General features: G+C 39.7%; 1 non-coding gene across 1 annotated transcript; it reads left to right on the top strand.

Moving 5' to 3' along the window:
* Positions 1–3,724: 3,724 nt before the first annotated feature.
* Positions 3,725–3,799, top strand: Trnat-ugu (transfer RNA threonine (anticodon UGU)). Its single transcript has one exon. It is a non-coding gene; the product is annotated as a tRNA-Thr (tRNA).
* The last annotated feature ends 1,260 nt before the right edge of the window (positions 3,800–5,059 follow it).

The raw sequence follows: 5,059 nt of genomic DNA, 5'->3' as shown, positions 1-5,059 counted from the left end.
CCCCAACCCCACCCCCCGAAGACCTCGCCATCCGCCAACTGCTGCCGAATCGGTCCCCACCCGGGGTCCTCTCCTGTTTGCCGGCTAAGTCGCAGAAGAAGCCGGGTGTCTCGGAGAGAAGGAAATTGACCCCCAGATCCGGCTCCACGTGGCCCTTGCCTTCCCCAGACTCTGCCGCGAACATACGGATAAGAGCGTCGCCAATTTATTGTCTCTGCCACTAATATGGTGAACCTGGAGATAAGTCTCGTCATCTTAACTTCGGTATGATTTTTAGCGATCTTATTAATCAAAGTTTAAGGGCTGGCACTGGCCAAGTAACTCACGGAGGCTCATTGGTTTCAGTCCAGTTGTATTGCTCACCTGTTCTCCAGATAGGGTTGTGTAGTTTATGTCTCAGAAAATTCTCTGCTCTTGATGTGTGTTGTGTTAGAGATAACTGGCAGCGGTCGACGCTAGCATACTGGGAGCAGAGCACCACGGCGGCAGAGAGATATTTGAGGCCATGTCCTCTCCTTTACATCTTGGGTTATGTTGTCACTTTTGCGTGATTCCATCTTTCCGGTGCTGAACTATAGCATCCAAAGTTCAATTGCATTGCCATGTTGAGTATATTTCCATGTCATTCTCTGCCTCGTGGATCTCTTGTATTGATTTGAATCCTTGGTCTGCTCGCGTCTATCGCCAATTCACACGAAATATTGAAGCAACCTTATTTTAAGGGTATTGTCATATAGTCATGTTCTAGTTGTAATCATTCTAAGAATATTGTTGATTAATCAACTGAGTAAGTAAATTTGAAGGTCCGTTTAGTCAAAATTAAAGGACCCCCTTAATTGTTTTAGTCATTTTTATACAGTTTTGTTTAGGAAAGTTGGCAAGCCGAACGTTAAATATCTGTATTCTTACGCTTAATCTGTTTCTCCCCTGATTGCAAGTAGTGAGAGTTCTGCTATGAATTTTATGGACATTTGTGCTATTTAAGTAAAGCTTTACCTAAGTATATATACCTAGTCATATTCAAATTTCAAGTTTTACGGGTCTCGTTCCACTTAACGAAATTTATTTATTATTTGTCCAACTGATCTGGCCTTGTGATTTTATAATGCTTTTGATTGTAATAAAATATGTAGCAACTACAACGGATTACTATTGTGATTTTGGTGTGTCACTACCATACCCCATATCACAGAGGATGAAATGTTTCATGAAATATATGAAAACCTGTTTTTGATACATTCAACGATTAAGAGGGTGGAATATAGGATGTAATGTTTTATGAAAGTATTTCAGTGCGAAAGAGTTTTTAAAGCGAAATCTATGAATATTGTGTTATTGAAAACTACGTGTTTCACTGTTTTTGGAACTACAACCTCCAAGAAGGTGCAATAGGGGCACAGGTTTCACTGACCCATAGCCTTCCAGCCCAACCTGCAAAGTATACGGACTTGAAATTTGTGGAAGGTGTAAATCTTACGCTGAAAGCATCATTTAAGAAGAGATTGTTCGAAATTTCACTCCTATGGGGGTGAAACATGGGTTGAAAGTCTTTTTTTTTAAATATGTCCCTATGTCCCTATTGAAGCTATAACTACAAAACTACGAAAATTGACATTTGGTGTCTCAGACAGATACAAAAAAGAAACAGGTTTTTAGCATTTTCCGAAATTCTTCCTTTGGGGGATAAAATAATTAGTGAAGGTTTTTTGAAAATAAATCATTATTAAAGAACTACTGAAGCATTTTTATAGCTACATCTATGAAAATAGGTATTTGACATCTCGGTTGGATGTAAAAAAAATGTCTTTCGTTGCTTTTGGAAATTTAACTCACTAATAGAGTGAAATAGGGGATGTAATGTTTTATGAAATATTTCACTATGAAAGCATTTTTAGAATTAAATGGATGAAGATTTGAATTTGGCTCCTCGGCTCTAAATAGAAGAATACGTGTTTAATTGTTTTTGAAAACCCAACCCCTAAAGGGTGTGAGATGTTTCAGAAAATGGTTCATTATGAAAGGATTGCTAAATATATCTGACAATTCGTATTCGGCTAATATGTTACAATTTTTAAAAACTACGTGTTTTTCTGGTTTTGGAACTTCGAGCATAAGGGGATGAAAATTTTAATGAAATATTTATTGCGTTATATTAAAATATTTTAAATCTGCATCTATGAAAACCGGTATTTCACTTCTCAATTAGATATAAAGAAATATGCGTTAGGGAATGAAAGACTGTACGGAGATATCACCACAAGAATACAAACGGCTTGATTAACAAAAACCTTGGACTCCAGCTGTCAGCATTGCTTTTTGATCATTCAGTAAAAGACCATGCTTCAACGGCGCTAAGTTTAGAAAGTTTAGAAAGTGTTGCAGTTTATAGAAGACATAAAAAAACGATTAAAGAAAAAAATTCTTTGCAGACCATGAACGGTCTACGCAAGTAAAGAAGCGGATGATAAGCTAGCTCTTTATGCAAATGAGTTGGTCACTTTAAGTTCCGAGACATGTCAAGCAGCAGGAACGGAATCCTATAGTTGCTACGATTGGCTAAAGGAAAAGTTTTGCAGAATCACTCGAAATCACTTCTGCAAGTGGCTAAGAATCTCGTAATGAATAAAAATTCTGTACTGAGAATTCCAAGGTGGGAGAGGCGAGATTCCTCCCCCCCCCTTCCCCCTCCTCACAATGCTATCCTACTTTACCTACAGCAAAAAATAAATAAATAAATTAATTAATAAAACTAGAGAAATTTCTACTGTGAAACTATTTGCATACAAGAGAACGGCCCTTGAAATTTAACTCTTCAAAGTTTTAAGCCCTGCTCATTCCGGATATTGATTAGAAAGTGTTAATCCACATGTGAAACCTGAGTATATAATCCCTGTGACATTTGATCAACGGTGTTCCATAAGGACAGGTTCTCATTCAAAACGTTCGAAAATTCAATTTCTTTGCAGTTGCATTTTTTAAAGGTGTACTTGTCTAGACTCTTGGAACAGAAAGTTTTTTTTTAATCCGTGCTTTACAAAAGTTTCTACAGTCCATTGTTTGAAGCAGTGTCACGGCTGCCATGAGCCGCGCGGGGTACCCGCCATGTGTCCAACGCCTTGTCACGGTTCGCGCGGCTCCCCCTGTTGGAGGTTCGAGTCCTCCCTCGGGCATGGTTGTGTGTGTGTTGTCCTTAGCATAAGTTACTGTAAGTAGTGTGTAAACATAGGGACTGATGGTTCAAATGGCTCTGAGCACTTTGGGACTTAACATCTGAGGTCATCAGTTTCCTAGAACTTAGAACGACTTAAACCTAACTAAATTAAGGACATCACACACACCCATGCTCGAGGCAGGATTTGAACCTGCGACCGTAGCGGTCGCGTGGCTCCCGACTGAAGTGCCTACAACCGCTCGGCCACATCGGCCGGTCTATCATGTATTCTAGAAGAGCTGTACGGTCGTCAGTGGCGCCTGTTCTTTCTAGAACAGTTACTATCTTCATATCTATGGTTAAACGTCACCCAGCCATTGACCTTCGTCTGTGCGAATGCGCACAGGCTACCGGAAATCTTACGGGAATCGTCACCTTAGTGTGAGCCAGTAATGAGTGGATGGACAAATACCTATTAAGTACATTACGTAATCGGATTGTGGGCGGTTCGGGGTGTGAGTCTCACGGGAAGCGTGCGAGGGATAAATTCCTGCAGTCGTGCTGTTCATTTGTGCCCTCGATAGCTCAGATGGATTGAGCGTCTGCCTTGTAAGCAGGAGATCCTGGGTTCGAGTCCCAGTAGCGGCACACTTTTCAGCTGTCCCCATCGAAGTATATCAACAACACCTGTCGGCAGCTGAGGGTTTCAATTAATTATCAGTTGTGTAGGTGATTCGATGAACCCTTTGCCAGGCACTTAAATGTGTTTTGCAGGGTATCCATATAGATGTAGATGATAACTCGTCCCGTGTCGCACGTGCTCAAAATGATTCATACTGCAGAATGCATGCAAACATACTCACCGAAAATACGGACGAATATCAAGTGCAGGCTGCCGAGTGCTGCATATCCAGCTTTGACAGATCGGCTTTTCCTGCCAAGAAGAACAGGAAGTTGCTGTCTAGGAACAATCAGAGGTAGAGGAAGGGTTGATAAATACTCCTTGACTTGCAGACTAAACGTAAATAACGAAAATACATTTTTGGTAAAAATTGGTCAAAACATAATCGGTTGCCCTCCGTATTGGATTAGCTGTTTTGAATATTGAAAATCTGACTTCAGATTCGTTTTCAGCGACATTAAAAATATATATGTAACACTCAGTTCATGCAAATCGAAGTAATAATATAACTAAATGTTTTCCCTAAACTTTGAACACATTTTTTTCGGGTAACTATTTTCTCAGAACGGCATGCAGCATAAATTAAAAGTGGTTCGTTCTCTTAACATCTACCTCTGACCCCTAAAAGTAAACACTTTTCTTAGGAACTTATAGCTATAATATGACATTTGTTAATATTAACTAATTTTTGTGTAGGCATAAGGAGTGAAACAAACCCTCAAAAATCGAACTCAAAGTTCGAATTAGCACTGTATCGTTAAATTTAAGGTTGTTTCATTGCGGTTAGGTATACGCTCCCATAAATTTTATGTTTTATCGACTGATGTTATCCATTTTCAATTTCAGAGGAATAATGTAGTATCAACTGATGTTACCCATTTTTGAATTCAGGTAACATATGAGGTGCCACACTGCACGCGCTCTGCGTACTCCAGTCTCGCAGGCCCTTGATCAAATCATAATTACGGGCGCCATTTTTTATTGAAAATCTAAAATTAAGCTCATAGTATTATCACTCGTAATTCCCAAACAGATCTTTCGAATGTATTTTCATTGTCTCAAAAAGAATTTCAAATGTACCCTTTTTTGCTCATTTGTATGAGAACCTGGCCGTAACGCCGGAATATAGTCACGAGATTTTTTTTCAGAGACGCTGTACGTTCGCGAGAAGACTTTCGTTCTGCGCGTGTCGAAGGACATTCCTCAGATATTACTGTGTGTGTGCT

The sequence above is a fragment of the Schistocerca gregaria genome, unplaced genomic scaffold (assembly GCF_023897955.1).
Source record: "Schistocerca gregaria isolate iqSchGreg1 unplaced genomic scaffold, iqSchGreg1.2 ptg000139l, whole genome shotgun sequence".
NCBI classification, from domain to species: domain Eukaryota; kingdom Metazoa; phylum Arthropoda; class Insecta; order Orthoptera; family Acrididae; genus Schistocerca; species Schistocerca gregaria.
This window is presented reverse-complemented; position numbering and strand designations above follow the sequence as displayed.